Source organism: Triturus cristatus, chromosome 3_1 (genome assembly GCF_964204655.1).
Source record: "Triturus cristatus chromosome 3_1, aTriCri1.1, whole genome shotgun sequence".
NCBI classification, from domain to species: domain Eukaryota; kingdom Metazoa; phylum Chordata; class Amphibia; order Caudata; family Salamandridae; genus Triturus; species Triturus cristatus.
The window spans coordinates 495,685,027-495,707,512 of record NC_140583.1 but is presented as its reverse complement, the minus strand read 5'-3'; the positions used below and the strand labels follow the sequence as shown (position 1 = coordinate 495,707,512).

General features: G+C 43.0%; 1 protein-coding gene and 1 long non-coding RNA gene across 2 annotated transcripts in view; one reads left to right on the top strand and one right to left on the bottom strand.

The window, feature by feature from the left end:
* The window catches only part of LOC146860464 (ras and EF-hand domain-containing protein-like), a 222,550-nt gene that overhangs the window by 79,490 nt on the left and 120,574 nt on the right, over positions 1 to 22,486 (top strand). The window lies entirely within an intron of this gene.
* The window catches only part of LOC146860465 (uncharacterized), a 48,646-nt gene that overhangs the window by 18,731 nt on the left and 7,429 nt on the right, over positions 1 to 22,486 (bottom strand). The window lies entirely within an intron of this gene.

Here is a 22,486-nt window from a genome sequence, read left to right as displayed (position 1 = left end):
TGCAATACACTGCCTAGATATCAGTTAGAAAAATACACTGCTTCTTAAACTGACCCATCGTTATGCTGTGTTCAGTGCCATAGCCCTGAGGCGTGAACTCATAGGACACTAAGCAGGATACAGAAAGGATGAAGATAAGATGGGAGCGCAACACACCATCTAGTGGTACAACATTTTTTCTCTGAGGATTTATGAGAACAGGAGCCAACACTGGGTGGATGACAACATTGTGATATTGATTGAGCCCTGATGAAGTCCCACTGGGACGAAACGCGTTGGCTGGGCCGAATGGATTGCTTCTGTTGAATTGGCATTTTTTGAATAAAATGGTCTTCAAAGCAACTCGCAAGACTCCTGAATAACCTTTATTCGTCACATCATGAGTACTTGATCTATTGCTGGAGTACAGTTTAACCACCTGTTGATTTTGGAACAGATAATCCTGTATAGATTTGAACTCTCCTTTTCAGCTGTTATTTCTACATCTTCCAAAAAGTTATCAACCTCGTAGTCATGCCATCTCATTACTAAGAATGCCTTCTACCATAATCTCAACAGTTAAACATGAGCACTGTAATTCTTGCCTCAAATGATCAATCATATTCTAAAAGTGGCCATCTTCCTTACCTGAAGACTACAACAGAATGTATACAGGTCCACCTGGCAAGATGATGGGCAGGCTCCACAGGGAAGAACATCCTTCATGGCCTTAAGTGAATTGACCACAGCTCTACCACTGTGTCGTCTCTCGAATGGCTCCTAAACATACACTGGGCCAAATTGAAAGCTTTGTGCCTTGTGAGCAAGACTGGCACCACTCTATCTTTCCCGCCTTGGTGATATCTCATTGGCCAACAAGATGCCTAGCACCATCTACCCAAAACTAACACTCAGTCACATCGTGGGGTTCAAATTTTTTGGGAGCTGAATGTGCGGTTTACAAAGCTCCTTCGGAAACTCGTTCCCTGTACTCTTCTGTTGTACAGCAGAGCTTCTGAGATTTAGGAAATACCCACAAATGCTTCTGTTCTTATAAACTGTTCAATTAGATGAATGGTAATTGTGCCCGAGTCAATAAGCTGCTGCCTAAATACGATTTCCTGTTTAAAACTTATCCTACAGCCCACATTTCTATCCCTGAAAAGTATCTTGAAGTGTCAGTAATACCAACCATTTTGCATTTTTCTCAAGTGGCGGGAATCTGGGTCTCTGCACCAATTCTAGCAGCATTATTCTCTTAACCATACCTTTTTTTACCCTCACATTTCCCCTGCTCTTAGCAGGGGAAACGAATCCAGGATGAGTCAGAATGACCTTTAAAGGCGACCGAGGCGAGGACAATGACTCCTTCCTGCTCCCAACATTCGATGGCTGTAAATAGTATTGGGGGTGAGCGTGCATGGGCAGCCAGTAGATGCATCGTTCCTGGTTCCAAGACCACCCCTGCACCTACTTTAAGCTAATGTAGGCAGTTTTCCTAAGTAGGGCAGTCTCCTTCCTGAATGTTTGGGGTCTGCAAAGCAGGAAGACGTGTGCTTCCTCACACTGCCTAGGATATGCCCCTCTGCCTTTCCCAACCAGCACAAACGTGTGTGACGCTGTCTCCCAGGTACTGGGAGACTGTAAACTTGGAAAGGGTTAAGTCGCAGCAGGGGCTGGAAACATGCTATGTGGAAGGGTATCCTTCTGACCTAGCATTCCCCCCGGGATAATCCCTTTGCATTTTTTGAAGTATAGAATGCATATTTTTTGGAGGGCTGACAACAAGCATTGGCTGTGATTCTTTATTGAGTTTTTGGGAAACAAATCGAATAGGCATGAAAAACAAATACACTGTGTGAAGGTGGTATCTATATGGTTGCTTTAAATAAAGAAACAAAATCTGAAATGAAAGCAGAGATGGGCCACCACCCTGGCACAAGTGGACTATGTTTCAACAGATTTGCACATGTGCACAAGCAAAGTGATGTCACTCACAATGAATTGACCCAGTGGCGAAAGAGTTCTAAAGACCCTTTCTTACAAGTATGATTTGTTATGCATTTTGTGCATTTTATTCTCATTTAGACAGAAATCTTGTTCCCAAATAACTAGGATTCAAGTAATATCAATATAATGAATAGTTGCTCCTATTTAGTGACGACGCAGTGCAAGGGAATAAAGTGCGCATATAGTGCACAAGTGCTATTTACAATAATATATACATGTGAGTGGTAGGGACAATGTGATATCTACAACACTCTTAATACAAGTGTTGAAATCCACAATCACATTAAAAAACAGTCCACAGTAAAATTTGTCGATGTTTTTCGACCAACAATGCAAAATTAATTAGAAAAGGGTTATCATCAGGACGGAATGTTGTAGGAGGCACCTATAATGAAACCGTTGTATGTCAGTTTCAGAAAGTGTGCCACGTGAATGATGAAACGTTATAACGGGTCCTGTGGCCTCCCGGAGAGATTTTGGCAAAAGTCCTATAATCTGTGATGTGTCTTGATCTCTGGGTTCATCATCCAGCCTGCTTGAGGTGGAAGGCAGGTGGTGAAGACAGATGAGGGATGTGACTCTGCTGTATGGTGTTATAAAAATGGGAGGCCATATTGGTAGAAACTTACTAAAATGGTAAAAAACAGAGGGACAGTTGTAAAATACTTGGTGTATCTAAATCTGTGGATGCATCGTTGAGCTTGCTGTAAAGTGAGAATGAATATTTATCTCCTGTGTAGCGTCATAAAAATATGTAGGACCGGCGTAGTGGTAGGAACTTACCAAAAGGTAAGAAACTTGGCCGTCTCACGTGAGAGGTTTGGGGCGGGAGTCACAGTTTTAAATTCTCAGCATGCCAGGTAGAGAAAGAGGTGTCTGCAATCATCAGAAAAGTATAATCAATTGTTGCCAAAGGGAAATGTTAAAATGAGCAATGTGTAGCTGAGGCATACCAGAAGAAACTTGTAGATCCTCCCGATAACTTCGTGTACCCTGGGGATTGAATAAAACCCTTTAATAGATACAAATATAATCTCCCAAATGAGAATGCTTCAGAGTGGGCGATAAGGGTACCCATCAGGAAATGTGCTAATGAAAACAATCAACACAGGAAATGCCTACTCGCATATTTAAAATGTGCATTGGAGTATAGCCGTAAAGCCATGCATCCAGCTGTGAAAAACTATGACTGAAACTGGCAGCATAGTGATAAGGCCGGATTCTTGCCTACCTGGTTATCTCCAAGAATCCTCTCAGGTCGCCAGGATCTTTTTATATGCCAAATAGCGTAGGGGGGACAAACAATTATTAAAATATATCTACCACAATTAGACTTCATTTGTAAAGGACCACTGACTCCGAATCTAAAATTTGTAAGATTTTATTACAACCAAAAATAACTGAACATACAAACACCTCAACACAAGGTGCAAAAGATAAATGGGCACTAGTACAAAAGCGAGCCTACGCAAAATTCTCATTCGGCTTAACACAAAGAATCACCGACTCCAAAATCATCAAAAAGGCAATTGTAAGACCAATGTCTAAATTGGGAATCATTAGTCAAGGAAGGAAAACATTAATCTGTCCCTACACTAACTCTAGGGTGACATCCCTACTTAGCATTCCCATCCCAGGCAAGAGAATCAAGGAAAAGGTGTCAGAAGTGAAGACTCCCTTAAGAAGTACATTCACTTAGTCAGAGCTCGTTCTAAGATGCTCCTTCTAGCTTCCCATCTAAACCTCATCTGCTCAACCCACCGGGCACTGTCCCTAATACAAATCCCCAAAATCACAGAACACGCCCTTCGGCACACCTCTTCAGCCAGGTCCTCCTTCGGTAGTTTTCCACAAAGTTGTCTTGCATCCAACAACGGTTAGCTTGGCCTTGGGTCCCAGGCACCTTGCGCAGCAAAAGTAACTATCTCACATTCCAATGCACTCCCCTGTTGGCTTCTCACAGCATCCTAACTCCTAAAACAAAGATCTATTCTCTCTAACGAGCTAAATGTCCTTGCACCTGCAACAAAACATGGGAACAAGAAAAGCCACTTCACATCTTTAAGATTTTACATTTCCCTGCAACCCAAAGCCTTTACCAAGGGAATCATTTTCGGCCCACAACATTAGCTAACATAAGGAATTAACAGGCCTTCTCTTTTGACATATATGTGATCAGGCCTTTACAAAATTAAACACACTATTAAACCACTCTAAGAATTAGTTCATTATTTTCATATAGGTGAATAAGCAGCCTACACGTAAAACTTTAACATGGCACACGTTTAGCCTAATACATTGCATGAAACTAATGATTTGTTGAATACATTCACGATAACTTGCAACGTTGATCCTCACAAAAGCATTATTACATTTCTATTCACCTCTAGGTTAAACGATTACATCAATACATTTCTATGACACTTCTAAACATACATTGATTAATATGCGGGTGCTGGCTAACGGGGAATATGATGCACCCCTACAAATTTCAGAATCTTATAACGCTCTATCAATAGCCATCGGCGTTCATGCACTCCAATATGGATCACGCAATCAAAACAGGGAAAGTGCATCTCAAAACTCCTTACTTGTTGTAATGTGTAATACACTCGGTCTGACAACAAGTGTCAGTGTGATTATTAAAAATCTAGGCATACAAAAAAAGGTCAAAGGAAAGCAACATCTCTGTCAAACATTCGGGCAAAACTCACCATTGGCCTTGTATAAGCCAATTTAAAGATTGGTAAGAATTGTGAGTACTCTAAGGAAAGTCATTGCGGCCTAAGCACCTGCCGGAATGTCGTACTCAGTTTTTGAGAACGCACATCGGCTGGAATGAATCCAGGGCTGGTAGTGCAGTGCCGAGATAAAGATAAAAATTTGTAAAGCTCAAACAATTGCCCAGAAGGGCGTCATGGCGCTGGTGGCAAGAACAGCAGCTGTTAAAAACAGAGGAAAGAGTAAGAAACCACAACCAGTAAGGATGAGAAAAAAGCCAGGTTTTTAACGGTTTCCTAAAAGTAGGCAAGTGTGCCTGAAATCTGAGGTGATGTGGCATTTAGTTCCAAAGCTTAGCTGTGGCATGTACAATTCTTCTACAACCCCAAGAAGCTTTATGAATCCTGGGCACTACCATGGTCTTGGATGAAGCGGAACATAGGCATCTATGGGGATAATAGCATGTCCTTTTGTTTTGAAAGTACTCCGGTCCTGTGAGGGCCATTATTCTGCACTTTAATGGCAGCGAAGGAAGCTCTTTAAGCCCATCTCTTGCAGATTCGTGATTTCAAGAGCCGAATCGCAGCAAATTTCAGCCTCTGGAGCTTTTTTAATAGGCCTTATTGGGCAGCTAAGTAAATGGCGTTGCAATAATCCAAACGTGATAGCACCGGAGAGACTACCACAGTAACTTTCAGCTTGTTCGGGAAGAAAGGTAATATTTTTGTTTAAAGTTTAACAAGAAGAAACCGGATGAGATGATTTATCTGATCTTTGAATATGAGATTTGTGTCAAAGATCACACCAAGGTTTTTAACCACGAGGACTGGCGACAGCAAAGGACCTAGCCTAGAAGGCCACCAGGACGGATTCTAGAAAGACGGGTTTGAGACAAAAAGCAGTACTTCCGTCCTGTTAGAGTTTAATTTTAAGCATTGTTGTTCATACAGTTGACTATTGCGGACATACAGTTATTAAATCTCCCAGCAACCTCCTCGACATTGAAATGGATGGAGATGACCATTTGTGTCGTCAGCATAGGCCATTGTACTGAAACCGAAAGACCTAATCAGTGCTTCCTAGGGAGCTGCATAAATCTTAAATAATGTGGGGTTTAATGAGGAGCCCTGTGGGACCCCACACTGTAAAGAGAAAGTTAGAAATAAAACCTCCTCTCTCATAAAGGAAAGACTGGAGGCTGAGAGCAGGGCCTTCAAGAGTGATTTCACGTAGCTGCTGGATCGTGACCTGATGGCCAACATTGTCAAAGGTCGCGGATAGATCCAAAAGGATGCGGCTAAATATAGCCAAAGGTGCACATAGTGTGCACGCTGTCGGATCAACGTGGCGCCAGACTCGGGGATTCAATGTTTTTCATGAGCAGCGACGTTTTTAATGCCTTTCAAGGAAGATATTTTCCTACCTTCCCCCCCCCCCCACCTCCCCAAGTAAAAAACTATTTTCTAAAATATTTTACCTTTTTAAATATGGGTGTTTAATTTTTCATTTCAATTGCCACTCAATATATTATTCTATCATTGTTTTACAAAGCAGCCCTCAATATAGATTATGGGAGCTATACCTTTACCTCAGAGTCGGGAGCCATGCCACTCCGACAGCGTGCCCACTACATCCACCATTAGCCTATATTTAGCTGCATCTCTGCACCAACCTACCCTCCCTGGATTCATTCCGGCAGGTGCTCTACCACTGCGATGACTTTCCTCTGATTGCTCACAATTCTTTTTCACCTTTTCTTAGTAATACCCATCTTTAAGTTGGCTTATACAAGGCCACGGATGAGTTTTGCCCGAATGTTCAGCAGAAATGTTGGTTTACTTGGACATTTATATTAATTGGGTTGCTGTTCTTTTTTCAAATGCTTATGATTTTTAATATACTTTCACAAGAATGGGAGGAGGGGGCAGGAGCACTTGTAGGTCCAGCATATGAGCTCCAAGGTAAATCCTAACAATAAAGGGTATGCAGCTACTGGGGGGAGGAAGGAAGGGAGTTGTCAGGTCTGAGAAGGAGGACACGGAGGTGAGGGGACAGTTCTTTAAGAAACTAGAGCCCACTCACACTCATATGGGTGTCATGCTTCATCCTAGGGCTGTGCTCTTCGCTGGGCTGATGCTGCAATGCCTCACGGGCACTCTCAAGGGGGCTCTTTATCAGAGGTCTTTTATCCCAATGCTATTTGTGAAGTGCAAGTATAATGCCCAAAGTGTAGATTGGTGAATTGTAGTGTGTTTGAATGAAAAACATGTGATTTAAAATAGACTAAGCCATTCTCTGGATTGAAATTTAATCAGAGAGTATGCTTGTCTAGTTAAAAAGGTGGTGGACCCAGTAGAGACAATCTCTGGAGGCCAGAAAAGTTTAAAAGGCCGACATGTTTCATGCCCTAAAGAAGTCAACCGTGATCAAAGGGCAATTCATCAGGACCGGAGGAGCCTAATCTACACAGTGTTTGGAACCTGAGGTGGAATGTATGGTAATCCAAACACTATGTACCCTATGTAGGTGTACCTTATAAGACTTGCCTAAAGGGCAGACCCAAGTTGGGTAGTTTGCGTGCCTCCTCAAGATACTGCTGTGAACAGGCTGAATTAGCGTGAGAGTTGAAGTGACAATGCACCAAACGACCTATCCCATCTCCAGAGTCTACAGACTACGTAGGCTATATAGTATACAACTAAGATCTGAAGGTTCAAATTCGAACTCGACTGGCTAAGTGTTTAAAACTGTTCCCAGCAGCAAAACTTAGGAGAGGCAGAGGCAGGCCATATGAGTTCAACGCCATACAGATGATGAACAAGTACAGGGTCAGTGTCCACAGGCTGAACACTGAAGAAGGACCAGTCATACAAGTGAGCAGAAGAGCTCATGAAATATGAGTAACTGAAGCAGCCTTTGTTGCGACACATTTGTTTTTTTTACTGGTTGAAATATAAGGAAGTGTTGAATCTATGGAGGAGAAATTCACAGAACGATAATTGACTTCCATTTGTCGGAGCACTAAAAGACCTGGGATGGGCGAATAAAAGCAGTACACTATATTGGACCCTGTGAGTCCCTGAGGCACGCATAGAATAACATTCAGCAATAGATGCACAAAGACCAACAGAGTCAATCCAAGACCAAGACACACGGTCAGATATGGTGATGCATTTAGACATCCCAAGACAAACTGAAAGATAGGTCAACAGACACCATCTCTTTCCATCAGGGCTATTAAGTGGACGAAACGTTACTATTTGATATTCAGAGAACGCCATATACCAGCAGACACTAACAAACAGCCAGAGTCCAACAGGCATCATTGAACAAACTGGGATTAAGGGTCATAGGGTGTTATTTTACTCCCGATCTCTAAGACTTATGAAGTTTGCACAATAGATGTCCCCGGCTGCATCAGATCAAGGCTCTCTATGTGTGGGTCGATGGGAGACCCCTAGAGTCCACATTGGGTAGTCATGCCTCGCTGTTCTTGTGGGTCATGTGGTTGATGGGACGGTCTCCTTAATTTTTTGGGTAGCCTGACATTGTCATTCTTTGCCTATGTGGTTGGGAGACTTCACCATCCTTTGATGTGGATGGCAGATCACATCAGAGGTGGCGCCGTTCTTTGTTGGGTTGGCAGATTTTGCTGTTCCTACGGTTGATATGGTGACTCCATTTTTTGATTGGTAGGCAGGCTTCACAATTCTTTGTGGCTGATACAGTTATTATACCTTACCATTCTTGTGATGGAGATGGTTGGTCAGAGGTTCAGTCTATTTTGGGTAGGCAGACCTAATTGCTCTTGACACTGATGTAGTTCATAGGAGGCCGCCTAATTCTGGTCTGGTTTGATTCTGATCTTCCTGTGTTTTCCAGCTCAGGTTATTGAATGTATTTTTTACATTTGTTTTCCCATATTCAGATAAGTCTTTGAATAAACTTAACATTGTACAAAACTCAGCAACTAGACTGGCTTCTATCCTAAAGCACTCTGATTCTTTCTCCTCTGCGTGAGGTGCTTTGCATTTGTTGCCTGTCAAAGAGTAATTTTTAAACCTTTGTGTCTTGCACATAAAGCTTTTTTAGCTAAATATAAAAATACTCCTTGTCAAATTCAGCAGCTATGTGCCACATTGCATTTTAATGTCTGAATCAATCACTTTTATTTAACAATTGTTCCTAAGTTCCACAGAGTTACTCTGGACGGCAGACCTTTCTCTGTTGCAGCAGCTGAACTCTGGAACTCATTGCCTGATTCTTTGCGTTATCAGCAGTCTCTGCTGACATTAGGAAACGATGGAAAACATGGTTATTTCCAATCTTTTAGGGTTAAGTTTTAGCCTTTTTTTCTTTGTCCATTCTTAGGCCCCCACACCAAGGTACCTCTGGGTGATATGCACTTTATGAAAATTAAAAGTAAATAAATAATTGGTTCGTTAGGAGGACCGAGGGTTGATGTGGTTAATGGGGTTGCTTTACTGGTAGGAGCTCACAGTTCTTGAGTGGATGGGATGGCTTAACCATCCTTGGGTAGTGAGCAAGTGGGGCCTTACTAGCTTTGGCGTGAGTTGGAATGGCTTACCCTCTGAAGACACAAACCTTTAGGGCAGTCAGTCTGGCTCAAGCAATGGGATGGGGTGTCTCCCATGGCGCTTGACAGGCCATGGGAGACACTAATCAGAATGATGACACCTGTCAAAGTTCCATTTGTGAGAGTGTGTCTGAACAAGTGGGCTCACTGGCCATGGAGAGCTACCCAGGGTACCCATGGGAAACCGATGAGGTGGGTAGCCATATCCAGTGCTTGAAATGGAATTATAGGAGTGCAGGTACTCCTTGTCCCAGAGTACACATTTGCTGCTTGGAAGTGCCAGTACGCACCCATTAAAACCATAGGAGAAGTGCTGAGGGGTGCTAGTACAGTCCCTTCCAAATGAATGAAGTGCAGGTACTGTGTACCTGCCTGTTTAAAGCACTGGATATCTATACTCTTTAAAGGGCAATGTGAGGGGGGCGGTCTGGCTTGGGGGTCATTTTGCAAGCAGACCAGTTTTAGGATTGGGCAGACTTGTGATTTGTTTCTAACGTTTTCTTCACACTTTTGCTTTAAAATGCTATATCTTGATACTCTTTTTTTCCAACCATTTGCATTAAATATGTGGTGTAAAAGCCACCCTTTTAATTCATTTTTCAAAATTTTCTTGAGGGGAGAAGCTTCCCATCACCCCCCACCCTCCTTTTGAACTTTGAGATTGCTCGCTAGTTATATTCGGGTACAATATTTTTCGCTCACAACTTTGAAAATCCACCAACCGCCTCTACCCTTGGACAGAAAATACACGCATAAAGCAAACTCCATGAGCAAACCTGGAGACATTGAGGAATGGCATAAACAAAACCTGAATGAACAATGTAAATAAATAAAGGTGTGTGCCCTATAGGCGTCGGCTGAACCTCTCCCAGAGATGGGATTAGTAGAAGGAGATAAGCGCTAGCACATTACGCTGGAGCCAACCTTAAAAACACTCCTACGTATGTTTAATAATGACCCTAGCTGAACTGGGGTGGCAGAGTGGGCTAAAGAACGGTGATGGATTAAACCCAGATCAGTTGACTGGGGGTGAGTGCTTGCAATGTTCAACACTCCGTCCATCATTTCCTTTGGTTTCGCTTTGTTCGCCATAAGTTGGCAGGGTATGTATGCTCAGACGTGAGTCCCTTGCTCACTTTGCCACTGGATTCAAGCAAGCCTGGCTGAAGACGGCTGAAATGCCAGAAACCGGTCCTAGGAAGCTTGTTTCCGGTCCAGGGAAGACATGGCTTGGCAGTTCGGTCTGGACTGTTCCCATGAGGCACTAGGTCAGACTGATTTGCATATGGCCATGTCTGAACTGGGGTGGCAGAGTCGGCTAAAGAACTGTGATGGATTAAACCCAGATCAGTTGACTGGGGGAGAGTGCTTGCAATGTTCAACACTCCGTCCATCATTTCCTTTGGTTTTTGCTTTAATAATGACCCTATACATGGCCATAACAATAGCAAGCTGCTACCGCAGGGCCATATTAGAGCTGCAGCTGTAGATTTTGTTTGAATAAAGAAACCTGAACTATACATGTAACAAAATAAAGAAAGGACATTAAATATAAGATGCACGTTAAATGTAATCCCGTTTTAATAGAGGAGAAACATCAAACAAATATGCAAGCGTACCGCTTTTAACGTTCGGAAAACCATTTGGCGACATGAACCTAATATGTCAGTGTGTGCAGTGAACACACCGCCAGTAAATGTACTAATTGTTGCGCAATAATAATTCATGACATAGCAAGAAAGCATATAAATAAACACTTGAAAAAAGGCAACGTGATCCTACTGGCAGTAACAAATACAACGCTTACAAAAATTAAATATTAGCACGTTAATATTTAAACACATAAAACAAGCCCACAAACACAAGTGAAAGAAAACTCTCCACTCAATGTGAGGTCGATATGCAAAAAGAAAAACATACAAACAGTAAGTATTGCACATTAACACTTGTCGACATTGCAGTAAGGCGTCTAAATGCATAGTTTGCAAAGCACAATGCTAAGCATACATGCACAAACAAAAAGCACACGATTTAACTCCATTAACAGTTCTTGACATCTCTGTAAAGCATATAAATAAACGCTTTAACAAAAGCAGGCAGAATGTCAAAATATCGTGTACTGCATTGAACGCCAAAATAAAATAGTCTCCCACTCTGTGGGCAAGAGCATTAAAACTTTAAGATAAGTTCACAAACACAATGCGACTCAACATAACTGTCACTCTCAACAACTATAGAAAGTCTTACATATGCAAGTAGACACCATAAGAACACACCCACTGCCACTATAAATTCATGGGATATGTCGGCTGGCCCAGCATTTGATTGACACTGCAAGTAACGAATGGCAAGAAAAGGCCGGCCCATGAGTCTCTTTTCAATGTACATGTATATCTATTATGATGTAATAATTTTACGTAAAACACTATGCTGTCCGACAGCTAAATGTGTCTCTGGGCCAAACCTAAAACAAGCATTTGCAATGCAATAGGTCTATCATTTACGGTCTATCATTTACGAGAGTTTGAGCTATTGGCATTGTAAATGGCAATGCCTTTTTTTAGGTGTTTTTAATACAAATAAATAAAAGGTATTGTCATTTACAATGTCAATGAGTTAAACTATCACAAATGCGTGACCTATTGCATTGCAAATGCGTTTGGCGCCTGTGCTATAAATATATATATTTTTTGATTTGTGTTTGGAGAGACAGTCATGCCTGCAAAAGCAGGCAGGGCAAAGCTATTTGAGAAAATAGTGCTCGGAGACTGTAATTAAAGCCTACTAACACACGCAAAAGGGGGGGAACCTCATGGGATGTTACAAAATGAGAAGGTGGTACTAAGGAGAGACTACTAAGCCTGCTGACCAATGAAAAGTCAGTTTACAGTGGACAATGACACTAGCCAATGAAATATGGGCGGAGAGTGGGCGGAGCTTCAAGCCCATTCCTGAATACAGAATGCCTCGCAGAGCAGCGCATACGCTGCCCAAGCTCGACCTAAAGAAGCCCGATGCGAATAAGGTGACTTGTGACTAGTGGATATTTGTCTTTGCAAAGGCTCCTTAGAATCGCCTTTATTTTCCTATTCGCCATGTATTGTGTATTTACCGTAATTGAAGAATTGGTGCAGGTGGTTCAACCAGGGGTAGCTCAGGCCCTACTGCAGGCTACCAAAATGGCCCCCTACATCCTACGATTGGATAGTGAAAGACAGTCACATATGTAGGTATGTGGGCCTGTCTTGCCTCTTGAGGCCTGGTACCACTGCATCTATTGCACCAATTATAGCTTTGGTTCAGCCGCAAACAAGTTTTGGATGAAATGCTGGCATTGCCACTGGTTTCACCCATGCGTGTGGCAGCTTTATACCGATCAGCGTTCTCTATGATGTTGATATTTTGTGTAGGACACAGCCACCTCCCAGCTACCAAGTACATGTCAGTTTTAGGATTAGGACACAATCATATGGGATGAGCCAACACAGGCATGTGTTTTTATAAAGTATACTCTGGCCCCTAGTATGTTAAGCGAGGAGAAACGTGATCCAAGTAAGCTGCTTTCCTCCAGATTCTAAAATGTGAGTGAGCATGATGTGTATGTAGCTCACTTGGGTGAGAAAAGTCAGCCATGTCACTTCTTGGGTCTGACAAAAGGTGTTGATAAACACGTACTAGACTTGCAGTCCCTCAGCCTCATCCCTGCAGCATGGAGCAAGTACATGTGGTATCTTGGTCTTTGTTCTTCATCGTCTTTTTGCAGTGCACTTTTTAAAAAATGTTATAAGCGCTACGGTGTTCTTCCTGAATGTGCGATCTGCTTTATTTTTAACACAAGCCTACAGCGTCTTATTTATTTTGTTTTCACCCTATCTACTGTCTCTAATGGCACTTTACTTACACCCACAACTGTATTACTCAACACCACTCCATTTCAATCTACACCACCACATTCCACTCTACACCACCACATTCCACTAACTTTTAACCATGCTAAACAGCAGTCTTGTTGCTGCACAGGCAACATGGCTAAAAGACATTGGCAAAGCCAGTAGCTCTCGAAACCTATTGGCTTTGCCAATTCTTGTTTTCTCAAGCAATGCTATGTCCTCAGAATCCTGGCACCTCCATGCATTTCACAAAAGGATACCGTCCGGGCATTGCCAGTGGGAGTGTCTTGTGTTCGCCTTGAAGGTATCCTCGCCTATAATACAGAGAGATGAACCCCACTGACTAAAACCCTCCCTCACATTCACAAAGCAATTGCAAAGAAAATGTGTGGTGCTTGATTTCAATGGGGTCGACATGAAAGACCAATGCACAGCATACAGAGCCCCAGCTATTGGGAAAGAGTAATGCAGAGCATTGTTCAAGAAGACCACCCGAACCTTCCCAAAATATTTGCTGCACTCTCATACAGTGGCACTGGAACTAGGAGCGCGGGAGGGGCCTCGGCACCCCATATGACCTTCGAAGTGTTTATATGAAAAATAGTCCTGCACATCTCTCTGAAATGATCTTTTTCTTGAAACTTTTGCTTTGTTAATATGAACTCAGTCAAGTGCCAGCCATGTTCAAACTGCTGCCAGTCCTTTTAAAAGGATATCCCTGTGTGCTTTTCTTTTTTTCCCTCCAAACTGAGGCAATTTTATGAATAGAACTTTTGCAAAGTCATCCTGTGCCCTGGGCACCCCCCAACTGTTTTCTGACTGGTACTGGTGGTAACTGACTGTAACTCACCCTGGGTTCTGCCTAACCAGTCCCAGGGCTAGTGCTATGCTGAAGACACATGTAGAATACAGTGAAAACACCAACATACACTATGGTACATTGTGGGTTAGGGTACCCCTGTGATTGGCATGACTTCCCCTTTAAGGCCCTAGTACATATAGTATCAAAAAGGGAGGGGTTTGGCCCAAAGGATTTGAGGGTAGGTAGGGCCAGTTATACTGCATAAGAAAAAAATTACCTATACCTCTGGTGACTTCAACACTTATTCATATGAAGTAAGATAAACGAAAATTAATACGTTTACCTAAGCAGTAATTTCTGCCTTTTATTTATTTTTTAATAAAAATTAATGTCTTTGATCACAAAAAGAACACAATGAACTACACGAAATACCACATTAGTACTTACACAATGAAAATGAAAAAGATGAGAGATGTATTTTGACATACAATTACAAATAAACTCATAATCAAACAAATATACCCCCTTGTGTCCCTGATATCTCAGAGGATTGGATTGATTCCAAATATAAGGGCGTTATTTGTTTAATCTATCAATTTGTATGACAACTTTGTACTTCGTATTGTGCATATAATGATTGCTCTTTGTGACATTGTATTTGGTTGTTTCAATGTTTGATTATTATGAGTTTATTTGTAATTGTATGTCAAAATACATATCTCACCTTGTTCATTTTCATTGTGTAAGTACTAATGTGGTATTTCGTGTAGTTCATTATGTTTTCTTTTTGTGATCAAAGACATTAATTTGTATTAAAAAATAAATAAAAGGCAGAAATTACTGCTTAGGTAAACTTATTAATTTTCGTTTATCTTACTTCATATGAATAAGTGTTGAAGTCACCAGAGGTATAGGTAATTTTTTTCTTATGCACTAGTTAATATAGGGCAGGGGGTTTGAAACTACCTTTAAATCCCTAGTATAGATTAGGGGAGGGGAGTTGAGGGACCAGAAGCCTTTTCTGCACTTGCATGTGTGAACTAATGGAGACTGAGGTCAGTTTAAAATCAGCGCTGTGTTGCAGGACTGCTTTTAAAACGCGAATTGTGCCCAAACTCGACTTTTGTGTTTGGGGCGCTTACAAAAATAAACTACAATGTTTTGGCATGGTAGGTACCCCCGGGGTCTCCCCTAGGTGTTCCAGATGTGGGCGGAGATGCGGGGGTGGGGGGAGGGGGTGTCAGGTACTTATAAGGAGAATCCTTATAAAAAGGTTTTTATATTCTCTGGGGTTAGTGAAAGTGCGCATTTCACTTCCAACATTGTAAAGTGCTTCTCAAAATCGACTTTTGTGCTAGATGCACTGTGAAATGAGGATCTGCAATGTTTTTATATATTCAGCACCCCTAAAGTCTTTTCTAGGTGTTCCAGTGGTGGGGGCCCTGTGGAAATAAGCTAGGTCCTCGTAAACCCTGTTTTATAGGCCCTAGTATTGGAGAAATTGCCCAGATAATTTTTCCATTGCAGAGCCCCAGCCCAAAGGTTAACATTGGAAAAGGTTATTAGTTAATAACTGGAGAAAGAAAAGCCATAAAACTAGGATTAAAGGAGTCAGTAGAATGGTAATGATAAATCCAAAATATGGTATTGTTGAATTTATTCCAAAATGTACAGACAAGAGGTTATGAGATGTTTTGGTCTGTAAGCCAAAATACAACCCTGTATTGCTCTGTCCTGATTGGTCAGAGATAAGTGGGTGAGCCTGGCTGCTTTGAAGAGGTAATATATGACCCGTGGTTCGGAAGCCTCTCGCGGAGGAGAGGTTGCTAGGCATAGGAATGCCAGAGCCCGGGGGAGGGTTAGTAAATACTGCTCTTCAAGGGAAGGGGGAGAAAAGCTAAAGTCATCAGTTTCATTTAAAACTCTCCTCTTTGACCTAAGGCGGATGCTAGGCTTAAGAAAGGAATGAGCAGATGCAAGTGGGAGAGACTATGGAAATTAACCATCCTAGGGGTGTGTTTAGCCAGCTCTTCTCCCTCTGCTGAAAATTCTGACATATTGAATTTTGGAAGAATAGTGGTTTTTGGGTTGGCATTTTGCCACACTTTGGAGGAAGTGGTTATGCTCTAGGGTGTTGCCCTGCACCCCATTGGACAGGAGTGCCCCCCTGCTTGACCCCAGAGAACACTGAATAAGTATCTGAAAGGGGCGGTGCCTCACAGATGTACTTTTGAAACTTAAGAGAATCAGAAGAGCTCACGCTGAAGAGTTTGATGTGCATTCACCAGGTCTGCGCTCTGAAAATTACATCTTTTGCACCATCTGAAACTATAGCCCTGCAGATGAAACCTGCTTCAAACAAACTAAAGAGTGGACTCCCTGCAAGCTACAGGTTAACAGAGCTCACCTGGACCATCACCACAAAGAATTCCCAGCCTGGAGTACTACCAGTGGATTTGTAAGGGATTGTCCAAGTGGATTGTGGGAATTGAAGTCTCACACTTTCAAGGACCCTCTTGGAGATTCCAGACCCTTGGATTGTGTGTGGGACACTTTGGACCCACAAGAAGAACTTCAGGAAGGAGTTCTAACAGGATCAAGACTGCTGGAGGGGGCTTCACAAGTCTGGTGAGATGCTGCAGAACTATTACTAAATGTGAATGTGTCCCTGTCAGAGGCAACGAAATAACCAAAAGTGGCACTGTTGGCTTTTAAGCACTAGAGGATAGTGGAAGTGACATTGCACGCCATTTGACCTTTACTTTGACTCCCACATACATGCTAACCCATTCACACATTCTCTTGCACATAAACACACTAACCTGCAAGCATGCATACAACATACATTTAACAGCATTTTTTACTTACCTTAGGTTCCAGATAGGGTTATATTCCAGCTAATGTACTCCATTTTTTATTAAACTAATTGTGAATAATATTATTCACTATTTTTATAATGAGCAAATTGACAGAAACCAGGCAAGTGGAGGTCCAACCACTGTCCATTAGGAAGAACTGCCCCTGTGTTCCAGGCACTAATGTTGCCACCTCCGAGGCCAGGGGTCGCAAAAGCAGTGCCAGTGGTAGCAACGGGCAAGCCAGGGGTTGCGGCTGTGACCCCTGGCGACCCCTAGATGACGTCCATGTAGCCAAGACGAATTGTGGTCTAGATAATACCACACATGGCAAAATAGATAAGGATGGTATTCGCACAGCGCAAACTTGGGGCAAACTCGAGTCTCCGCTATGTCCCCTTGGATGAACCTTTATCTCAAATTGAGGCTGAAATCACAATTTTATTAACATTTCAATGGAAGTGAAGCAGATTTTGCCCCACAGTAACGACCGAGGAGTACGTTTTAAAACCATTACGTTTTATTAGCAAATTAGTAAAGTCAATCAAACCAATTACTCATGCATCACAATTCACCTGAACACAATTATCATGAATATAAGCCAAATACTACTTTCGTGAGTACGGGTATTGCGTTATTAAAGGCAACATGTGCAAATCAAAGCAAATTCTTGTATCCATAAAGGAAACACCCTACTGCTAAGGTTGTGGGCAAGTCGGGCAAATTCAGAAGCAGAAGTTGTCAGCAAATATAGCATCAAAAGAAGATCTAAATAAAGGTTCTTGATGGAATGAGAAGGAATGTGCTTGCTCTGAAGAGTACCTATGAGCAGGAAAATAAGGAGGACTGGTCTCAGGAGGTGGGATAGGACATCCCCCTGGAAATGTGGACCGGACAAGAGATCTTACGAACTAACAAGCTTCACACAGGTTAGACATACGTTCCATCCAAGTAATACATTCTTCAGATTCCCACCGAGTAAGAACCAATCAAAACCAACTCTGTTCTTGGTGTAGGCCTCCTTCTCACAAATAGAATGGCCTCAGATCCACCCATGATATTGCACAAAGGAATATTCACCTTCCGTCCTGTGCAGGTGCTGAAGTCACTGGTCAGACTAGTTAATTGTTACCTTACTACCTTCAAACTATAAACTAACAAGGAATTCCATTCATAAATGAGCACACAGTGACTCTAGTGCCTGAAACAGATAGTGTTATGCACAACAAGCAAAAATGCAACGTTTATTTCAAACGAAGAAAGGCACCTAGGCCTACTCGAAACAATATTAAATTGCGCTTATGCTAACTACATTTCAGTTTGCCTAATATAAAGCAATGTGAAAAAATAATATGTGAAAGAATATACGAGATAATGAATTGGGTGTAAATCATGTCATGTGTAAATCACGCAGTGTTTATGTGGGTTACAGATTATCATATCATTAAGTGCAAATAAATGATGATGACACTCATCACAGTCCTCCAGAATCTGTTGGGTTCACTTCAAACTGAGCCTAAACCAGCAGGGAGAATCTGGACTCTTTGCTTAGCTGTGCGTGAAGTCAAGTCAGACCTCACCTCTTGACTGAGGTGCTCAGCTGACCCTGGAATCTTCCGGTGGTGTCTTGAGTCCGCTTAATCTAGGTTTGTTTAGCCAAGGATCAGATCTTGGCCTGTCTCCCAGGATAGCCCTCTCCAGGGTGGGGCTTTGCACAGTGGGTTTGTGACTCTAGACTCCATCACCCCTGCTGTGCCACAAGGGCTGCCCTGCATGGCAGCATCAATGATGTCCTTGACACCGTCCATTCAACCCAAGTTGTACAGAGAATTATTTAATGGACGTCATAGCTCAACAGAACTCATTTGTTTTTGCGTTTACCAGTGCACGAGGGACCTAAACATTTGAAGGCGAGTGAGTGTGGTCCTCTAGCAAGTCTTAAGGTCTGAATGTTGCAGCTCCGCCTGCTCCAATAATGATCAGAATCCAAATACAGCTACTTACCACCACTTATCTTCACGTAAAGGTGCAGATGCGACCAGCTCCGCTACGGTGAGCCCATAGCATTCTGGGATCCGTGTCACAGCTGGGAAACGGCACTAACCACTCTGGCAAAGCCACGCATGCCAATTCCACGCAAGGTGAACTCTGCTTGTCTTAACCAGGCATATGCGCGTCTAAGGCAGTCAGTGGTCTAGACCGGAGAGAGGAAGGATTGGACTTAGAGGAGATCGCGGCTTGGTAAGTAGAGTTTGGGGGGTGGTCGAAAGGGGGTAGTATTCAGCGGTAAGGGGGGGGGGAATTTATCAGGGGGTAGTTTTACGGTTCAGGGCTGGGGGTGGGGGGAAGGGGCAGTTTTCAGTGCTGGGGCTGTTTTAGGACTCCGGGTGGGGGCTTGGGATCAGGGTCGTTTTTTGGGCTGGGTACGGTTTTAGGCCTCAGGTGGGGAGAAGTGTTCGGGGTCATTTTTGAGGCTGGGTGCTGTTTTAGGGCCCAGGATGGGGCGCTGGGGTCGGGGTGGTTATTTTTTGGGCTGGGGGCCGGGTTTTAGGGTGAGGAGTTGGGTAGTTTTCAGGGCTGGGGCGGGGTGCATAGCAGGGCTGGGGGACGGTTTTCAGCACCCAAAGGCGGGGGCGTCGGGGTGGTGTTAGGGCTAGGGCGGGGGGATATTGCAGCGCTGGCAGCCGGTTTTAAGGGCTCAGGGCAGGTGGGCTGGAGTGTGAACTTTACTATGCATCTAACTTTACCAAGCATGCCTTTACCACGACATGTGTTGTAAAGGCATGCATGGTAGAGGCATGAGGAGTAAATGAATGCGTGGTTAAGACGCATTCGTAGTTGCGCCAGAGTTGTTGAAGCACGTGTGGTTTAGCCATGCATGCTTCTGTCATAAACCGTCACAGTTGGTCAGTGAAGCAGGAAATACATTGAGCCTGCCTCGCCGTGTGCTTCAGAGTGAGCACGCAGCTAGAACCGGACTAACCTGTCGTGGTTGACATGGAGTTAGGAGTCGCCCTAAGTGTAGGTGATGCTGCCGGAGAAACAACAAACTGCTGCTTGATCCGACACTGCTCGGCTGTCATCGGTGGATCCCTTCAGCCCAGTGGCGCGCGGTTCCATCGGTCAGGCTGCGGCGGACCTGAGGGCTCTTCTTGTGGTCTTCAGACAGCACTCTTGGGCCCATGTAGCTGTTTTCTGATTTACACCTACGTTCCGCTTCGTCTTTGGATTTAAATGTAAGAACTTGGAATAAGTCTTTGGACTGGGATTGTGAACCAGGCGTGCGCTGCATAGGACACCTGAACTAAGGTTGGGGTTGGGTGTTCTGCAAACAGGAGAGGTGAGTTGGCAAGTGTATCACATTTTACTCGGATTCTCGCAGGTGTGCTTATTATCTTTAATATAATGCAAAGTGGTCTTTTGAGTCCAGTTGAATGAATATTACTGTCAGTTTGTTTTGCAAAAAATACAGCCTGGTAATACCTCTTAAAACATTTTATATATTTATAATTGTTTTGTAAAGGGCCAACTTCACACTTGCGGTTTCACAGCGCTGTAAATCCAATAATTGTTTTTCGGGTTACAATCTACATTCGAACATAAAAGTTATGCATGTAGGTGCACGGGTTTGGGGTCCAGTTTGAGTACAGCATTCATTTCATGTAAGTGACGTGATTCCGTCATCAGTACAGCACAACACCTGTGTGATTTAAAAGTATAGGTGCACAGGTTTGGCGTTTCCATGTACTATGAGTTCCATTCAGAATACAATGTACACGTGTTCTGCTGTTTGCATTTGCAGTAAAATTAGGCATTATATTAGACTGGCTTATACGTGTCTTGATTTACCCCATCCTTAGGGCACATTATTTTCAAACGTTGTTGGGACAATTAGAAAGGAGACTTCACGCGTGCAGGCATTTGCTTTTAAAGAAGTTTTCATTCTTTTTTCATCAGTGAGGGCATACGGTGCATTTTTGATACGGAATGGGTAGGCACTTGGGTTTTTGGAGCTGCCATGAGAAGGAGCTCGATCGGGCAGGTCTATTTTTGACGAGTGGGGGATCGAGTGGGTGTTTATTACTGATTGTACGTGTCCCAGATCCACATTGGACCGAATGCCCGTGTCCAGCATTTAAGGGTTTTAAGATGGAGGGCTTTAGAATTTAAACCAAGAGCACCCTAACCCATATCAATGGGAAATATCCACCCTGGACTGAAAAAAAAAACATTTGTATGCTTTTCAGGCAGATTGGAGACTTTAATTTTTGGTCGTTACTCACTTAAAAAACAGGAGCTGTGTTCGATCAGGGTGAGAGGGCTACCGCTGCCACCAGAGGGCTGTGCCTCTAGGCCTCTGGCACCTTCAGGGGATGGAGGGAGGGAGGAGGGACGTCACCCAAGCGCCGCAAGAGTTTGGGGCAACCTGTCCTGCCACAGAAATTTCCTGTATGCATGCTTTACTGATTTAAACATTCAGATCAATAATTTCCCTTGGATGTTGTCAATATGCAAATAAGCATGTTTTGAATGCTACCTCTCTTTGGTCAGAGAATGATGTCAAATAGGGTTTTAATGTGCAGAGGAGCATTGCCGCCTACATTGTTGATTCCACAATGAACGCTTTAATGCCCCCTGCTATTAGACCTGCTTCTTAGGTCGAGGCCTACAAGACAGCGCAGCAGTCTGGTTTGGAAAGACTTCTTGGAGACATTCAGAAAGCATCCCTGAGAATGCATTCCACCCATTGCTTACCATTGGGTTTGTGTTTTGTAACTATCAGTTGCTTGCTTTCTATTTTATGGCTTTGTTTTAGGCTGTCTAGCTTCTGTTTGTCCCTCCCGCGGAGCATAGTGTGTTTACTGTATTTTTCCACAAGTGCTTGCTTTCTGTAAAAAGGTCTTTACATTTTGTTCTTATCTTAGCTGTGCATTCAATAACATCTCAAATGTTGGGCTCTGTCTTATGAGGGAGCTTGAGGTTTACTTGTCTTTCTCTGATTTCAAAGTGAGGATTTATGTTGCAATGATGCTGGGTACTGGGGATGTGCTGGAGTAAGCCTGTACAATGTTTTTTTCTAGTACACAGCACAATTTAAATGTCTGTAAATCCACTATGCCAACATTTCAGAATATATCAGAGTTAGGAAAGCACCAACAAAGCACATTTCTTGTAATTCAGAAGTGTGGTGGAAACAAATATTCTAAAACGATCAGACCAAATCAATACACTCTGTGATGCCATATCCACACAAATATCTTTTGAGCACTATATAATTTAACCAGTAAAATTGTGTCTGGGCAAATGTAATGGTTATTTCAATTGAAAATGAGTTGTCTAATGGCAGTGTACTACCACAACACTAAGACTCCACCCAACTAAACTTTATTCCACGGTTCGCTATGCCACTCTACTGCACTCTACTCCACGACCCTCCTCTCTGACACTTTACTCTACAACACTCCTCTCTAAGCCACGCTACTCCGCCCTATGATACTTTACCCCATTCCACAACACTCTTGACTCTCCACTCTGCGACACTCCACTTGATGCTACTCTACTCTACTCTATGCCCCTCCACTCTATGCCCCTCCACTCTATGCCCCTCCACTCTATGCCCCTCCACTCTATG